At 45.0% G+C, this 19,319-nt stretch overlaps 1 long non-coding RNA gene across 2 annotated transcripts; it reads left to right on the forward strand.

The window, feature by feature from the left end:
• Positions 1–144: 144 nt before the first annotated feature.
• Positions 145–15,587, forward strand: LOC310765888. Of its 2 annotated transcripts, XR_014549844.1 has the most exons (4): positions 145–289; positions 12,502–12,713; positions 12,853–13,557; positions 15,536–15,587. It is a non-coding gene; the product is annotated as an uncharacterized lncRNA (long non-coding RNA). The 2 variants fall into 2 exon arrangements; XR_014549845.1 differs by lacking the exon at positions 15,536–15,587 and having other exon boundaries at positions 264–284; positions 12,853–12,964.
• The last annotated feature ends 3,732 nt before the right edge of the window (positions 15,588–19,319 follow it).

The following is a 19,319-nucleotide window of genomic DNA, read 5'->3' on the forward strand; positions in this document are numbered from 1 at the left end:
CCTCCGCGCCCCGATTTTTGCTGGGAAACAAACTGGCCGCCGCCTTGCTCCCGGGCCTTTCTCCCGGGTTTGCAGCCACACGGGGAAGCAGAGTCCGCTCCCTTGGCGAAATCGAGAGGCGCGCGCGCGGCCAGCCTGCCGTGAGGATTTCTGCCTGTCGGGTTAGAAGGGGCGCGGCGAGTCACTGAAAGCCACTCAGTTCATCTTTCCTTCTCGCAGCAAACCTGGGCGAGGGCTCCGGGCTGCCCGAGGCGCTGCACCGCCCAGGGGAGAGTCGAATCGGGGTTAGGTTAGTTTCTCAGAAGAAAAGGGGCTGCTTGATTGTTGCTGCGTGAAAGCTCTGCTCTTCCTCGGGTCTCTGGGCATATGTAGAGTGCCTTTTTCTCCTGACCATGCAATTTATGAACATGTAGGTGCATAAAGTTATGTCTGGTGTTGAGAAAGTAGACAGGTCTGGAAACCAAGGCTTATGCGCAATGGCTGAAGGCGCTGGGTATGTTTAGCCTGGAAAAGAGGAGACTGAGAGGAGATGGTTAGCCCTCATCAAATACCTTAAGGGCATCTTCACATGGAAGATGGAGCAAGCTTGTTTTCTTCTGCTCCAGAGGGTAGGACCCAAACCAATGGCTTGAAGTTACGAGAAAGGAGATTCCAACTAAAAATTGGGAATAATTTTCTGATGGTAAGAGCCATTTGACAGTGGAACAGGCTTCCACGAGAGGCGGGTGGTGGGCGCTCCTTCCTTGGGGGCTTTGAGCAGAGGTTGAGATTCCTGCACTGCAGGGGGTTGGACTCGATGATCCCTTGGGGTCCCTTCCCCCTCTATGATTCTACTGGAAGCTGAGGTCACCCCATGAAACCGGAAGGTGGGAGGCTCAGGACGGACAAAATGAAGTTCTTCACACAGGGCAGAGTTAAACTACAGAATTTGCTGCCATAAGATGCAATTGTAGCCACTAGTGTGCATTAGGCTATGAATAAACCACCAGGCATAAGGGTTACATATTACTTCCAGTATCAGAGGCACTGTGTGCTTGGATACCAGTCGCTGGGGATTACAAGTGGGGAGAGTGCTGTGGGATCATGCCCTGCTTGAGGGCTCCCCATGGGCATCTGCTTGGCTGCTGGGGAAACAAGGCTGGGCTAGACAGGCCTCTAGATGTGCAACACAGGCCTTCCTCGGTTTTTATTCAGAGGTGAGCGAAAGGTACTGCTCACCATTCCTCTTCTCGAGTGCTCTTTATATTCCAAGCTACACCCAATAGTGAAACAGATCCAGTGGCTGAGCGCTAGCACATGCTAGGTTTGGTGCGCCACCAAAGTAAAATGCTTGTAATGGAAGCAGATGGAGGGGAGAAGCGAGTCCCACTGACTTGCGTGAGACAGACAAAAGGTTGGGGCCAGAAAGATACAGCTAAGGGTCTCCAATCATGTTTTAAACATGTCAGCCCATTGATAAATCCACCTGAGATAAATCATTAAATTGAATCACTTAGGAAATGATACCCACTTGACTAATGTCATGTAAACAGGTTTCTACCCCCTCCTATTTACATACTGATTATTATATGCTAATAACTACCAATTAGGACTTTTTGTTGTATTTTTATTCTGGGAGATGCATTTTTCTTTCATGTGCCGTGAGTGCTTTGTATTTCTCATCCATGTGTACTACATATAATACATTCTTTGATTTGCTAGAGATTCTTGAGAGGTTTGACGATTCTGGGACTGAATTCAGCCTGCATTGAAGATAGTCAAATGGCACTGTTTCCATCCATCTGCTCCCACTTACATTACGCCTAGTTCTGGACCAGAGTATTTTCTGCTGGACCAGAATAAATATGTTTCTTTGTTGGCTCCCTGTATTGTTTGCTTTTTACCTCAGCCACTTTCAATAGAATACTACTCACTGTTTAAGAAAGAGACTAACTATGTGTGTATGGTTTCAAGAAGCTTCTATGAAGGGGCTTTAATGTGATTTTAAATAAGTTTTATACTCAATAAAAGTCAAAACCTCCAACAATGCAGAAGGATTAAGCTGCATTCAAATCCATCTGAGCTATTTCCTGCAATTAACTTCTCAGTACTTTAGGAGTAAACTTCTAAGATATGAAGTAATGAGGCATCTGAAAATAAAAACATTACTTTAACTGCACATTATTATGTGTTACATATTATTTTATAATTCATAGTAACGATCAGAAGCATATGGCCAGAATCACTATATTCCCTTTATAGCCATACAGCACTATTTCATACAGCACTATTATTTATATTAATTGCAACATACTAGTTTCACTTACAGAACACCATCATATACTGGAAAAAAATATGGATGCCTGCCACCAGTAGGGTACTATCTGAATTTCGGCTGTAGGGGAGATACAGAAGAAAGGAAAGGGGGTGGAATAGAGTGAAAGGTCCAAGAAAACAAGGAATGATAATGAAGAAATACAACTCCCTGTACTGTACTTAGAATGCAATCCTATACATGTCAACCCAAGTCCCACTGAGTTGAACGGGGCCTGCTCTCGTGTAGACAACTGCAGCCTTGGAGACTTTATTTCGGCTAGGTTGAGGAATAAGGGAAATTCCACATGCTGCTCAGGAAAAAAGTCAAAGTTTGCGGCATCGGAGTGTACATTTGACAGGGAACCTCAGCCAGTTTTGGTTCTCTGACTAGAAGACTGGCTTGATCCAAGTGCTTCCAAACACCCATTTGTTGCATCCGCACTTCACTTTTTTACGCAAACCCTTTTCCCGTAATCCCTGATCTGTTCAACTTCCTGGGCATGCACTGGTCTGAATCATGTCATTCTCAGTGCTGTCATGGATCAGTTCTGCCAGACATGGCTAGGGACCAGCTGTGATTTATTGTCCCTAAGAATGAGACTGTTATCACCATGGGATCTCCCCAGGCCTTTTTGAGATTCAGGAATGCAAACAAAGATAGGACTTGCTCTTGTGCAAGGCCTGGTTGCCTTTTAAAGAAGGCAGGGTGGGTCGGAAAGGCAAGCACATTTCTATACATGTCTTTGTTCAACCAAGAATTGCTGAGGTACAAATTGATGTGGGAACTAAAGGCAATTTGTCAGCTCCTTTCAACTATGTCACAGGATGCAAAACTTCCAGCTGACACTAAATTAAATCATAGATGAAATGACAGATCACTGCTAAATATATGGCATAGGTTTGCATGCCTACTTTTAAGTATTTTTTATTACTAAATTTTAGAAGATTACAAGTGCAGATGGTTGCAAAATACTAGAGAGATTTTAGCTAATGGTTGGTGAATACTGGCAGCTCTACAGTTTCTGAGGGAACTATGATTGCTGCAGGTATATATTTGTTACACTGGTGTTTCCTTCAGCAAACATATAAACAGCAGCATTTCCATGAGCACCCACATGCATGCACCTGGGAGTTACAATTAGAGGTTCCAAGCATTTAAGGACATAGATTGGTCATTCACATTTTGGTCCAAAACCATCAAGACATGACAACAGCACAGGTCAGATAGTTGGCAATAGGTGAGGGAAACTCACATTGCCACCTTAGAGCTCAGTTAAATTGTTATCCCCCCAAGTGTGTTTCACAGCTCTTTCTCCTCTAGCTATTCACATCCGCAAAGGCTTCCTTAGTGTCAGATTCATTTCGGTTTTGTGTACACCACCAGGAGGTGTTGATGGGATGGGAGTGTCTGCACATTATGCAAAGGTGTTCACAGTGTGGAACGGCTAATCATTGTGAAGCTTGTTTGAGGGGAAATGCACCAAAGAGTAGTATTTTATCACAAAGTACAGGATACGTATTTATTTTGGATAACGTGGTGTGAACAAAGATTAAAAAGCCAGCACTAGAAATGCGGTGTGTGTACAGTAAACAGAAGTGCGAGCAGAGCCTAAATCCAGCCACCCACCCCAGCCTTCCCTTTCAAACAGCTAATTGGCATTGCCAGATTTTTGTCTTCTTCACTTGAGCTACACACAAGCCTAATAGCTGGATTAGTGCGAGACATTAAACACCCCCTGCCCATTTGCGTGTTCCCTGTCTATGCATGGAAGCAGACTTTCACGCATGTGCACCCCTTATGTGGGTCAGCATGCCTTTTGAACATGTAATCGTCTGTTGGGAGCTGCCCAGAGTGGCTGGGGCAACCCAGTCAGGTGGAATAAAATAATAAAATTATTGTGAGGATTAGGATTATTACCACCATCATTTTGTGTTTGCTGAAACGTGGAGCAAACTGCCTACCATGAGCAGGGTGAATATGCTCTCATATCCTATAAGAATGAAGCCTATCAAGACAAAGGGTTGTATCCAATGCCAGTCCTACTCAGAGTAGACCCATTGCAATTAATGACCCTAAGGTTGTCATAGTCATTAACTAAGTGCATAAGGAGCTTTCGACTGTGACAAAATGAGAGGCTACCGTGCTTTCAAAATTCTTTTCCATATAATGATTTTTGTAAGCATTGCCACTATGTGTTTGGGGACAAGCATCCCATCACGCTATAGCAGAGGAAGAGATGGGGCTGCAGGGCCCTTCCACTGAGTCTGTGGAGACACCAGCTCCAAGAAGGTCCTCCCTCAAGTGTCATCGGGAAGGAGCCATTCTCCATCAGGCAATAGCAGAGAAAACGATGAGGCTAGACTCTCCAATGGCTCAGCAGAGATGCCACCAGTTTGGTTCATTCTCTCCTTGAATCTGTTTCCATTGCAGCTGGACATTACAGAACTCTGCATCTAAGAACACTTCTATTTTTTCCTCATTCTCAATTCCTTTTTCCTTCTGTGTCATGTAAAAGCCTTTTTTCACTCTATTTGTAATCCACTCTAGAAGCCTAAGGAAAACATTATTTTAATAAATAACAATAGAAGTAAAAACTTGTAAACGGTGACAATAAACCTATTAATTCAGACAAAAATGGAAGAATCACAGATCTGCACTGTTCAGTGTTTAAAGTTTAGCAAATCTCCTTTGTGAAGCCTTTGAATATGCCAGTTATTTTAAATATTATCCTACTCTTGCCAAATATATTACCTAGGGATCTTGCTTTGGAGGAAGTTTGGAGAGCATCTTGTCTCAAAAGATGATTTCCACGCTCTAGCAACTCCTTTAGGTGGAAGGTAATCCAGCACAGGAGTGAATTCCCCTTCTACCTTTTTTCTTTAACGAGACATGTCCTTTCAGCTCACTAATATTTCTAGCCTAAAGTATCTTTGATACTGCATTAGCTGCTGCTTCCTGAGAGGCTATGAACTGGTGGTCCTGTTCCAAGGGATTTTCGTGTAATACCAATGCATAAAGCTTTAATCTTTCCAGAACGGCACTGACAGCATCCCTACCACAGAGACATTCCTCACATTCTTCTGAATACATCAAGGCAGCTGAGATTCTGACTGTAAAGTACTGATTGCACCATTTACACAGATTGAATTTAAAGATTATGGACTTTCATTTGCACTCATATACCTTTGGCAACCACTAGTAGCCGAGTAAGATTGTCTTCCACAAACACGGTCTTAAGAGTGAGACAGTAAGTGACTGTAGAGGCCAATTCTGGATCCACACGTCCTTTCACAGTGGAGGCATAGGTTTCCTGGCAGGAGTTGATCACGGTGAGAGTTTGCCTTCCTCTTGCACACTTCTCCCTTTCGTCCTGAGTTCGAGTGTCTTCAAAGTCCACGACACCTTTGGTAAAGGCTGTTCTCCAATTGGAGCACTCAAACGCCAGTGTTTCCCAGTTGTCCGTGTTTATGCTACATTTTTTAAGATTTGCCTTGAGAGAGTCTTTAAACCTCTTTTGTTGCCCGCCAGCATTATGCGTTCCATTTTTAAGTTCTGAATAGTGTAGTTGCTCTGGAAGACAATAATCAGCATCCGCACAACATGACCAGTCCAACAAAGATGATGTTGAAGAATCATTGCTTCGACATTGGTGATCTTTGCTTCTTCCAGTACACTGACATTAGTTCACCCTTGTTCCCAAATGATATGTAAAAATTTTCAGAGACACCGTTGATGGAATCTTTAAAGGAGTTGGAGATGGCATGTATAAGTGGTCCATGTTGCACAAGCATACAGTAAGGTTGGTAGTACAATAGCTTTGTAAACAAGCATTTTGATTTCCCTGCGAATGTCCCAATCCTCAAACACTCTGCACTTCAATTGGGAGAAAGCCGCACTCGCAGAGCTCAGGCGATGCTGGATTTTGGCATCAATGTCGACCCTTGTATAAAGATAACTGCCCAGGTAGGAGAAGTGATTGACACTTTCCAATGTTATACCGTTGAGTTGGATTTGTGGCACTGCAGAGGGGTTGTTTTGTACTTGTTGGTGCAGCATGTTTTGTTTTTGTTTGTTTGTTTGATATTGAGCGATGGGCCAAGCTTTTCGTAAGCTTCTGCGAATATATTTAGGATAGTTCAGAGGTCATCTTCTAAGTGTGCGCACACTACGTTGTCATCAGCATACTGAAGCTCTATGGTGAAAGTTACAGTAACCTTACTCTTTGCTTTCAGCCTGCTCAGATTGAAGAGCTTTCCACCTGTTCGATATATGATTTCTATTCTGGTGGGGAGTTTCCCTTCGACAAAGTGTAAGATCATGGCAATGAAAATAATGAATAGAGGTGGGGCAATAACACAACCCTGTTTAACACCTGATCCCACTGTGAATGGCTCACTTTGAGAGCCATTGTTATCTGCGATTGTTGATGTCATATTATCATGGAGGAGCCGAATGATATTTACAACTTTATCTGGGCAGCCAATTTTCAGAAGGACAGTCCACAGGGCATTACGATTTACAGTGTCGAAAGCCTTAGTCAGGTCAATAAACACCATATACAGGTGTTGGTTTTGCTCTCTGCATTTTTCTTGAAGCTGTTGAGTGGTGAAAATCATGTCCTCTGTCTCCCTAGAAGGCCGAAAACCATTTTGGGATTCAGGAAGGGTCACCTCGGATATTGTTAAGAGACGTTTTGCTAAGATCCTTGCAATAATTTTGCCGGCCACAGCTTATTAGCTGCCTTGATGAGATGCCTTGATGGTTTCCACAATCAGTTCTGTCACCTTTTTTAAAGAGATTGATAATTTTGGCATCTCTAAAGTCTGCTGGGATCTCTTCTCTTTCCCATATTTTTTTGATGAGCTTGTGAAGTTGTTGTGTAAGTCCAATTCCACCCACTTTGAAGATTTTGGCAGGTATCCCATCAGGTCCACTGATTTGGAGATACTGCAAGCTCATCTCTAACTTGTTTTTGCAGAATTTGTGAGAGGATCTCAGCAGCTACGGGGGAGTTGCAGTTAAGGAGATGTTGGTAATGTTCTTTCCAGTGCAGTGCAATAGCTTCTTTATCTTAATAGTGTGATACCGTTTGCTTATTGGCCCATAGATGATGATGATGATGATGATGATTTATTAGGGATGCGGGTGGTGCTGTGGGTAAAACCTCAGCGCCTAGGACTTGCTGATCGTAAGGTCGGCGGTTCGAATCCCCGTGGCGGGGTGAGCTCCCGTCGTTCCATCCCAGCTCCTGCCTACCTAGCAGTTCGAAAGCACCCCTAAGTGCAAGTAGATAAATAGGTACCGCTTTATAGCGGGAAGGTAAACGGCGTTTCCGTGTGCGGCGCTGGTGCTGGCTCGCCAGATGCAGCTTCGTCACGCTGCCCACATGACCCGGAAGTGTCTTCGGACGGCGCATGGGGGAGAGGACGGAACCCTGAGGCACCCCACAAGTGAGAGCCCAGGGGTCTGAACACTCATCCCCCAACACCACTTTCTGGATACGGCCCAGGAGAAAGGAGCAGAACCACCGTATAACAGTGCCCCCTGCTCCCAGCCCCTCTAGATGGTCCAGAAGGATGTTATGGTCAATGGTGTCAAAGGCCGCTGAGAGATCCAGTAGAACTAGGAAACAGCTCTCACCTTTGTCCCTAGACCGCCAGAGATCATCGACCAGCGTGACCAAGGCAGTTTCAGTCCCATGATGAGGCCTGAATCCCGATTGGAAGGGATCCAAATGGTCCACATCCTCCAGGCGTGGCTGGAGTTGTTCAGCAACCACTCACTCAATCACCTTGCCCAAGAATGGAAGATTTGAGACTGGGCGATAGTTGGCCATATTGGCTGGGTCTAAAGATGTTTTTTTAAGAAGCGGTTTAATGACCGCCTCTTTCAGCAGGTCTGGGAAGGCTCCCTCACAGAGGGAAGCATTCACCACACCGCAGGGCCCATTGCCCAGCCCTTCCCGGCTCGCTTTTATTAGCCAGGATGGGCAAGGATCAAGGAGACATGTGGTCAGTTTCACTTGTCCAAGCAGCCTGTCCACATGGTCTTTGTGGCTTTAAAGAAACTCTGTGCATCATGAGTGTCGGCTAAGTGCTGGATCTCTTGAGCTTGATCTCTTGATCCAGGTGTTTTTTAGTTCTCTGGTTCTTCTTTGAACCTCAGCTTTAGCGTTGGCATAGGTTTTTTTCTTAGTGGCACAGTTTCTATCTCTTTGCCAGATCTGAAAGGCCTTCCTTTTCTTGTCAATCATGCACTCAATCTCACTGTCGTTCTCATCAAACCAGTCCTGGTGTTTCTTGGTTTGGTATCCAATAGTTTGTTCACAGGCTGCAATAATGGATGTTTATAGCTTGGTCCGGTGTTCCTCAATGTTATCAGAGAACTCCAAAAGCAGATGGTCCTTAAGAGTCGTTTGGAAGCAATCCCGCTTAATTGGATCTTGAAGGGCTTGAGTGTTCATTTTGCGCCTTGGTTTCCTTCCTTGAAGCTTGCATTGAGGTATAATCTTGATAGCCATCATGGAGCGTATTAGTCGTGATCTGTCCAGCAGTTGTCGGCGCTCGTCATAGCTCTGGTGAGGAGCACATCACGGCGATCTTTAGCATGGACAATAACATAGTCTAAGAGGTGCCAGTGGTTTGACTGAGGATACCTCCATGAAGTTTTAAATTTATTTTTCTGTCAAAAGAGTGTGTTGGTAATAACAAGGTTGTGCGCTGCACATATCGTCAAAAGTAAGATATCGTTCTGGTTGCTGTTGCCAATTCCTTCTTTCCCAATAGTCCCAGGCCACAGATAGAAATCTCGCCCAACTCTTGCATCCAGGAGAATAATTTTATCTTCTGATAGGATGGTATCCAGCTGAGAGTAAAAAAATTCTTTAATGTCTTCATTGGCATCCAGTGTTGGTGCATGAGCGCTTATAATAGTAGCCTGTTGTTTTTTGGTGAGTTTTATTCGAAGGGTTGAGAGTTGCTCATTTATGCTGGTAGGGACTTCTGACAGGAGCTTCACAAGATCGTTTTTGATAGCGAAGCCTACCCCATGTATTCGATGTTCTTGTTCAGATAGACCTGTCCAGAAGAAAGTGTAGCCTCCTTTTTCTTCCTTCAGTTGTCCCTCGCCTGCTCTTTGAGTCTCTTGAAGTGCTGCAATATCGATGTTAAAACGTCGCAGCTCTCTTGCAGTGATGGCAGTTCTGCATTCAGGATGCTCGCTATCTGTTTTATCTGACAAAGTCCGTATATTCCATGTTCCAAAGTTCAATTGTCTTTTACGACCACTAGGTGGTGACCTCACTGGGTGTGGTAATCCAGTCAGGGGGAAAGGGAGGCAGACTATGTTTAAGGCACCTTTTCTAGCCCCTCCCCCATTTCTGGGTGAGCAGAGTGGATCCTAAAAAGGGCTGCTCAGTCATGGATACAGCTGCCGAGCTGCTCAACTGCCTTGTTCCTTGAGTCAGAACGACTGAATCTGCATCCACCGCCCATGTGCCAGTTCATGACTAGGGGCTTCCAGATTTCACGATCCTGCCCCCGTTACCATTTGCCAATCGCAATGGGACTTTGGGGGGTTGGATTGGGGTTTTGGAAGTCGCCTGTGTGTGAATTTGTTTTATGTGTGTAGATCAGTGCATGCTGACCAATGCACAGTCTTCGCAGTAGGGCTGTGTTCCGATGGCATGAAGTAGTCACAACAAACTGGTAGATTCCTATCTGCTGCAGCCTTCATCCACCTTCATAGCCGTTGTAACATACCGCTTGTTATCAGCCGCCTGTTCTGCCGTTGAGGACTTCTTGGATCATTCTTTCTCTAGCTCCTTCCCTTTGACCTTACCGCCTTGGGTCACCCTGCTGGGAGTACGAGATTCCCGACAGCTTTGCTCACAAGGGTCATAGGAACATGCAAGCCCACTCACCACAACAAGGCGAGTGGCACCATAGATCACATGCGAACTAGCCATGCATTGTCACCCCGCATGTGCACGCATGCCTATGACCGCATGCCTAATTAATAACTAATGAACAGGATCCTTCCCTCATGTTACTGAAAACAGGCTTAGAAGGGGCCCTGGGTCATCTAGCCCAGCCCCCCATATACTGATGCAAAGTAGATTAGCCCAGAGGCCTCTGGCCTCCTTTAAATCTGAGGAGCAGACCAGAGGGAAGCCTGCATCGGTAAGGTCCGCTCCTCCTAGTTCCACCCCCCGGACCGCTGCAGATTGGCCGATTCAAACGGCTGGGTTCCGGCGGGAACTCGGAGGCGGTGACCCCGGGAGGCAGAGCAACGACCACGGGAGCAGTGTGGCTCCAAGATGGTGGTGCAATGCGCCAGGCTGCAAATGTCGCCCACCGCCGGGACATGATGAGCGGTCATGAATGGTTCCTCATCCTCCTGGGGAAAAGTGACAAGTGGGGTGCCACCAGGTTCTGTCCTGAGCCCCTTGTTGTTCAATGGCTTTATCAATGACTTGGATGATGGAATTGAGGGGATGCTCATCCAATTGGCAGATGACACCCAACTGGGAGGGGTAGCTCATGTTGCAGAAGACAGAATCTGAATTCAAAATGACATGAACAGATTGGAGCACTGGGCGCAAGCGAACAAAATGAATTTCAATAGGGAGTCATGTCAGGTTCTGCACTTAGGCAGCAAGAACCAGATTCACTAAGAAAGGATGGGGGACACCTGGCTTTCTAGCAGTATAGGTGGAAAAGATCTAAGGGTCTTGGTGGACCAGAAGCTTAACAGGAGTCAACAGCGTGATGCAGCAGCAAAAGAAAGCTAACACTATTCTAGTCTGCCTCAGCAGAAGTCTAGTGTCCAGATCAAGGGAGGTAATAGTACCACTCGATTCTGCCTTGGTCAGACCACACTTGGAATACTGTGTCCAGTTCTGGGCACCACAGTTTAAGAAGGATGCTGACAAGCTGGACCATGTGCAGAGGAGGGTGACCAAGATGATCGAGGGTCTGGAAATGAAGCCTTAAGATGAATGCTTGAAGGAGCTGGGTATGTTTAGCCTGGAAAAGAGGAGACTGAGAGGAGATCTTCAGCTATCGTAGAGGCTGTCACATGGAAGAGGGAGGATGCTTCTTTTATCCTGCTCTGGACAGGAGGACTCGAACAGATGGCTTCAAGTTCAAAGAAAGGAGATTCCGACTAAACATTCGTGAAAACCTTTCTGACAGTAAGAGCGGTTTGGCAGCCGAACAGACTCCCTTGGAAGGTGGTGGACTCTCCTTCCTTGGAGGTTTCTAACCAGAGGCTGGATGCCCATCTGTCATGGATGCTGTCGCTGAAATTCCTGCATTGCAGGGGGTTGGACTAGATGACCCTTGGCTCCCTTCCAACTCTAAGACTCCATGATTCTATGAAATGGATCTGAACTCATGACAGCCACCCACCATTTTCATATTCAAAACTGCTTCCCACCCCAACCCCTTCTTGATTACTATATATAAATAATACACTAAAGTAGACAAATCATAACTTACAAAAAGGATCAATAAATGTCTCACCCTTTGTCTATAAACCTTGATCAGAATCCCATGTCAGGTTTTCTTTTGTGAATGAAATAAAATGGTTTCAACCAGTTTTTAATAGCCAAGAATCCAATGTAGAGCTTGGGGTACATTGAAACGTAATACTGGACAGATTACTACAGGGTGTGGAGAGGGGTTATTTTGAACTATGAAGTGAGAAACAGCAGCCGTAGTCGAGGCCAGAAGTGCTTTCCCTTGGTGACCCCAGCGTGCTGAAAAGGGGGGTGTTTGCAAGGGGTTTCTGTCCTGTCCAGAAATGCACCGTGCTGGATGAAGCCAGCTCGAGATCTTTTCTAAATAAATGGAATAAAACCGCTTAACCCACTGAAAGATAGATTTGAAAAGTGAATGTGAAGGGGAACAATGTCCGTTATGAAGCAAGATAGCTAAAGTAACAGGGTCATGTCCTCCATTGTGACACGTCCCCCTGCTGAGTGACTTGGCTGAGCACTTTGGGAAGAGCAACCATTTGAGGATAGCAAGTGAGGGAAAGCAAAGCAAGATGTTGCGGGAGAGAATTCAGAGACTCTCTTCGTGTCAAGTGTAAGTAGGATTTCACCTTCTTTCTGAAACATAGGGGAGGTTTAGCTGCCAGGTGCTCCAAATCCAGCACAGAGATCTCTAGAACCCATTTCTTAACTGTTTCCTCTTCCCTAGGTTCCAAAGTCTGAGGAGGCTCCGCGGGCTGCTGGTCTCCTGCTGCCGGTTGCCCAAGATACATCCCCTGGTCTGCCAGAAGGAGGAAGGAGATGAGTGGAAGGAGGAGGTAAACGTCATGAAAGACGGGAAGGAGGAGAAGGTGAAGATCCGATCGATTTTTGTGAGACCATGCGACCAGGGGATGGAGTCCACCGATACCAACGTGGATGGTGAGTATTGATCTTTCTTCCTCAGGAACAGGGAGGCCAGAGAAAATCTGGCAGTGGGGCGGAGGGAGCAGAAAGATGGGTTATCAGCATAATAATCAATTAAAATATTAAGAATCCTTTCTCTTCTTTTCTCTTCCAGGCAACGGCAGCAGTGAGACCAGCAGCTCGAGCGGAGATCTTACCCCCCCTCCCACGCCCAGTTCCCCCCTCCCCACAATTCCAAATATATAAATAAAGAAATATAGAAATAATTTTTGTATGGATTCTGTTAAGTTGTGGGTGAACATATCAGACGACACAGCGATTCTTCAAACAGCTCTTGTTTATTCACAGGCCAGAACAGAACTGAACTGAAGGGTTCAGCCAGCCTGCTTATATAGAGCTTCACTAGAACGCAACTGTAACCATTTTCTGTAACTATCCAATCACTGAACGTCACTTTCGATCCCTTATTTGCATATGTGGACCTGAGTGAAAACTATCTACAGTATCCCCCTGCTGGCCCAGGGTGAGAACTTCAGTACATAACAGATTCAAATAAAGTTTGTAATACAAATATGCTAGTCTTTGATCATGTTTTTATCCCCGGGGGTTCTTTTTCCCAACAGTTGTGAGGATGGGCAAGAAAGTTACTTGCCCAAAAATGGAAAGAAGAAGAATACGTCCCAGCGAAAGAAGAATGGATACAAAAACTTATGGAACATGCCGAAATGGCGAAACTTACCGGGAAAATAAGAAAGCAAGATAACCAACTGTTTATAAAAGAATGGAAATGGTTTATTGGAGATTTACAAATAAACTGTAAATGGATAAAAACATTGTAATAACCTGCAGTTTTCTAAGAGTATACAGTGGTACCTCGGGTTACATACGCTTCAGGTTACATACACTTCAGGTTACAGACTCCGCTAACCCAGAAATATTATCTTGGGTTAAGAACTTTACTTCAGCATGAGAAGAGAAATCGTGCTCTGGCGGCGCAGCGGCAGCAGGAGGCTCCATTAGCTAAAGTGGTGCTTCAGGTTAAGAACAGTTTCAGGTTAAGAACAGACCTCCAGAATGAATTAAGTTCTTAACCACTGTACCACTGTATATATTTAAAGTACTTGAATAGATGAACAAATTAATTCATTTGGATATGCAGAAAACATTGGGGGGGGGGGGAAGGAACAGCAGAAAGAGGGGGAAGTCAAGTTTTGAAATGTTAAAATGATTGTAAAATTATTGGAATGTATAAAACTGAAAATCATAAACTATAAAGAAGAGAAGGGCAGGGCAGTGAGAGATCACCAGCCTTCCTGTCCGCATTCACCTGCACACCCACCTTTCCAGCGGAAGCCTCCCAAGTGGGAGGGGAATTCTCTCAAGCGGCACTCCGTACCCAGGCCCGGCCAGCGGAGTCAAGGGCAGCACCTCAAGATCCCATGCTGGCGCAGCACAGATGAGATGACTGTGAAACCATTCAGATATGAATTGTGCAGGGTGAACTGTAGAGTTGGAAGGGAACCCCAGGATCATCCAGTCCAACCCCTGCAAGGCAGAAAGATCCCACTACCTCACCATCAGGATCAAACATGCCACCGTGGCCCTATCAGCGCCATACTTTAACCAGCTTTGCTGACCAGGCACTGAAGAAGAGAATTCATGAATGCATGCTCCCACAGAAAGAGTACCATAGATCCTTCTTCTTCTTTGGCGATCCCTCGTAGCCGAGTCAGATTGTCTTCCATAAACACGGTTTGAACAATGAGTCCCTAAGTGATTGTGGAGGCCGATTCTAGATCCACACATCCTTCCACAGTGGGGACCTTGGTTTCCGGGCAGGAGCTGATCACAGTGTGGATTTGCCAAGCATGCCTTCCTCTTAGCATGTTTCTCCCTTGTTTCCTGAGTTCGATTGAATCTGTATCCACTGCCATGACATGAGTATCACAACGACCGGTAGATTCCTGTCTGCTGCAACCTTCATCCGCCTTCACAGCCGTCGTAACATACCGCTTGTTATCATCCACCTGTTCTGCCGTTGAGGACTTCTAGGATCATTCTATGTCTAGCTCCTCCCCTTTGACCTTACCGCCTTGGGTGACCCTGCTGGGAGTACGAGACTCATGACGGCTTCACTCACAAGGGTCACAGGAACGTGCAAGCCCACTCACCACGACAAGGCGAGTGAGACTCATATATATACAGTGATACTAACCTTTGCTTTATATGACTAGAGAGGCAGCTGATACAACTAATTATTCTAATTGATTGATTGATTGATTGATTGATTTTTTATAGCTGAAGATCACAGGGTGGTTCACAATATAAAGATACAAAACAAGAACACAAAATACATAATAAAACAAAAACAAGCCAATAGCTCTCCTGAAACAATTTAAAAAGCTGCAGACTGTTAATCAGCCAAAGGCCTTTTTCTAGAGAAACATTTTTGTCTGGTGCCTAAAGATATGTAATGAAGGTGAGCCTCCTTGGGGAGAGCGTTCCACAAGTGGGGAACCACCACAGAAAAGTCTCACTCTCATCTTGCCACACTCCAAGCCTCTTGTAGAGGGGGCACACAAAGAAGGACCTCAGACAATGATTGTGGTTCTTGTTGGGAGAGGTGGTCCTTAAGGTATTGATTGCATCCTGAGCTGTTTAAGGCTTTATAGGTCAAAACCAGCCCTTTAAATTGGGCCCAGAAACTGGGAGAGAGAATAATTAGGGAATATTAAATTATTGTCAAAGGAGTGGATTAGAGGCCCATTCTCCCAAGCTGAGAGTAGGTTGCCTTTTAACTGCTGAGTGGCATATCAGAAATCCATAGGAAACTAAAGGTAAAGGTAAAGGGACCCCTGACCATTAGGTCCAGTCGTGACCGACTCTGGGGTTGCAGTGCTCATCTCGCTTTACTAGCCGAGGGAGCCGGCGTACAACTTCCGGGTCATGTGGCCAGCATGACTAAGCCGCTTCTGGCGAACCAGAGCAGAGCACGGAAACGCCGTTTACCTTCCCGCCGGAGCGGTACCTATTTATCTACTTGCACTTTGACATGCTTTCAAACTGCTAGGTTGGCAGGAGCAGGGACCAAGCAACGGGAGCTCACCCCGTCGCGGGGATTCAAACCGCCGACCTTCTGATCAGCAAGTCCTAGGCTCTGTGGTTTAGCAGAATTTCAATTTATGAACATGGTTAAAATGTGAAATACAATGGGGATTTCTCTCCTGAATTTCCTGAATTGTGTTACTTACCAACAGGTAATATCCAATTTCTTGGCTTACAGGTTTGTACCTTCTGGCTGAGGAATCTTGGGACAGAGAACATGATGGAGTCTGCTCTGTCCCGTCCCCCGAATTTAGCCTGGAGTTAACAAGTGACAGCCAACGTCCTCCTCCTCATAGAGGAAGCAGGAGTCCAAAGCCCCCAGAGTCCCTGGAGATTGTTACGGAGCATCAGTGCTTTTTTTCGGGGGGGGGGGTGCAGGAATACGCATACCCCTAAACATTTTGTGGATCTAAGTTTGGCCTCATTGAGGGGCAGTATTTCAATGTGAGTAGGAAAATGAGAGTACCCCTAAACTTTTTTTTTAGAAAAAAAAGCACTGCAGAGCACCCAGAATCCTTCTGAGAGAGCTTTGCAAGCAGCTAGCCCCAAATGAAGCACTCACTCTCTATGTTGTCTCGAAGGTGAGGCTGGAGCAGCTGGCTGGCCTTTAAAGGGCCCTCCTTGCTTTTGGGTTGGGGAGACAGGAGCACCATGGGAAGGGCTGCTTCTTTATCACAAGAGGACGGCAAGGCTGTGTCTGCCAGTCAGGAGAGCCTTGAAGATAATCCAGGCAATTTCCCCTCACCCCCCAAGTCTCGCTCACACAGTGTGTGCTTTCTGGATTGTAGGTCACGTCATCATGTGTGTAAAATAGCTTTGTGATTTAGTATGAAGATTAAAGATGCAAATCATTATGGCAGTATATAAGAAAAACTTCAAACGTCTGTGAATTCAGTATCTTGATATTAATCTGTATGTGCAAGTAGGTTTTGCTTCATGTTGGAACATAGCGGATCCTAGTCATTTTTGTGTATGTTCCAAAAATACATATCCTATTTTAATAACTTGAAAACCCTTTGAAGATGTATAAGCATGAAATGTTGTTATAGGTAAGAGAGCCACTTTGTTATTTTTACATGTGACAAGATTATGAAGGAAGGAAATGTTATTTTTAAACCCTGGAGTGGGCACTGCTAGCAACAATGGAAACAACCATACAATTGTATTAAAAATAGAGAGTTTCCATTTTAACGTATCAAGATCAGCCTGCCTGCTTTTCAAGTGCCAGCCAAAATATAGTTTTTAAAAGTAGGGAACAGATACTGTGCTGAACTCTTCTCGTATACAATGAAATATAAAATTAAAAAATCACAAGTGGTGATTTTCTGTTCTCAGACCTTGTCACATTTAAAATTAAATGCACCAGTCCCAAAATACAGGCATTGGGGGTTGGACTAGTTGACCCTTGGGGTCCCTTCCACCTCTACAATTCTATGGTTCTAGAATGCATCAGTTCTTTTGGGGATGAGCTATTTGTTCAGACAGGATATGGAAAAGTCAGGGGCTGCTCCCTTCAGCCTATCAGTCAATATTATGTGCCCACTGGGCAAGCTCAGTTCTCAATAGGCTATTGGGTTGGGGTTCTGTACAGATTTTCCTCTCAATATCTTTTGTACTTCTGCAAACCTTGGGATTCCCCTGGACCTGACTGCTACGTGTGTGTGTGTGCGCGCGCATGTGCGCTGCCATTTTGGCTATAAAAGCACCAGCACTATCTCCTGAAGAATGGAAACAGAATATAAGTTTGACTTTGATATCTTTTATATGCTCTGTGTAAATCTTTGTAATAAGTACAACCATAGCAGTTGCAGTTGTGTTTGGATATACATACAGTGAAGTCGCAATGGACTGCTGCTACAGCTTTAACAAGGCATTCTGCCCATAATTCATTGCTGAACCCCCAGAAACACAAATCCCTTCTTCTTTTAACAGTTGTTAATATGTTATAGCTTACAGTGCAGAATATTTGGTTTCAGAAGAAGTGATTTCATTTAGCAGGTTTTAATCTAAGCAGATCTACAGAAGGGATCAAATAAGCAGTTTGACCTTGAGCTCACTTTTCCAAAACTTGCCACAGACATAAATGGATATCAATTACTGCGGATGCATCTTGGACCAAAATAGAAGATGTGTTTACATTAATAATTTGCACCTTCTTCTGCCCTTGCAAATATTTTTTACCCACTCAAACAAGAACTGAAGCCATTATCTTGGGGATAATGGCTTATGCTAGAGAGATGGATGTCTTGCAGCTATAGGAATCCCTGCAGCCATTGCTGAGTTAGCTAGACTTGTATGTCTCTGTACTGCCATCCAGGGATTAGTACAAGGGCTCGGCCAGCATCTGGGCTGATCTCTCTTAACACCCTGAGCCTAAGCACATTATGTGAAAAGAAGTATCGCTCATTTCAGTTGAGTTTATTTCCACATAAGTGGCTTTGGATCACAGTCCCAAATTTGGCGCAAGGCTTCTGGCTCACAGAGAGGCAACAAGTAAAAGGTGGGTAGGGAAAGGTAGCTGTGCCAAAGGCTTTCTGCTTCACTAACTAGCACCAAGACTACAATTGTCTTCAAGGAAGGAAGGTTCATTCCACTCCACTTAACTAAAACTGCAATAACTAGACTGTATGTTGTCTTTCAAGAGGTTCACTCCACACAAACCGTTCCTTGACATTTCCAGGTTATTTATGTATGCTGCCATAAAGCAGTTGATAAGAAAATCAGATTGGACTGATGGTTGCTTAGACTGTACATATTTAACCCATGTGTCATTTGGAATGCCCGGTGCTGCTGAGGCTATAAAATGAGCCAGTGCTGAAGTTGTCCAGCTGCCATAACTCCCTTTGTGGCCGACCTGAGGGGCAGGGACGGATGTGCTTTAGAGTCCTGTCTCCAGTCCATCATGTGTCCCTGCTGCTGCTGCTGCTGCTGCTGCTACTACTACTACTACTACTTGTTTTCAAACCATTTTCTGAAGTGCCTAGAGGTTCCTCAAAAGCTTATCAACTGTTCCTCTATGAGAAGATTGATAATGACAAACTTCCCTAAAAAGCAGCTTGACTTGGTATTTATACTGCTTGTTTTTAATGGGTTTTGATGGTCCTCTGTTTTACAGATGGGTTGATTCTATTGACCTGTTTATATCTGTTCTTTATCATATTTATATGTGATGAGTATTTATATGTTCGTTTTGTTAGTTGTTTTCATTGTTGTTGGCTAGCTTGAGCAGGATATGATGGAAAGGAAAGATGCCAATTTATTTGCTACTATTCACAATACTCTAAATTGTCAGTGGATGCAGACTAGACAGAAGAGCAGGTGTGGCTAGCCGTTCTGGCTTTCAGGGCCACATTGCCTCATGACAAAACTTTAGGGGGGCTGCATGCTGAACTGGGCAGGCCGTCACACACCTGTACACACAGATGTATACATTCAGGCACATGGACACACAGGCACACATGATCTAATGCTGAGCTGTGCAGACCAGCATAGGGTGAGGAGTGTGATCACGGCACT

This window comes from Podarcis filfolensis, assembly GCF_964270895.1.
Source record: "Podarcis filfolensis genome assembly, chromosome: 6".
Lineage (NCBI taxonomy): Eukaryota > Metazoa > Chordata > Lepidosauria > Squamata > Lacertidae > Podarcis > Podarcis filfolensis.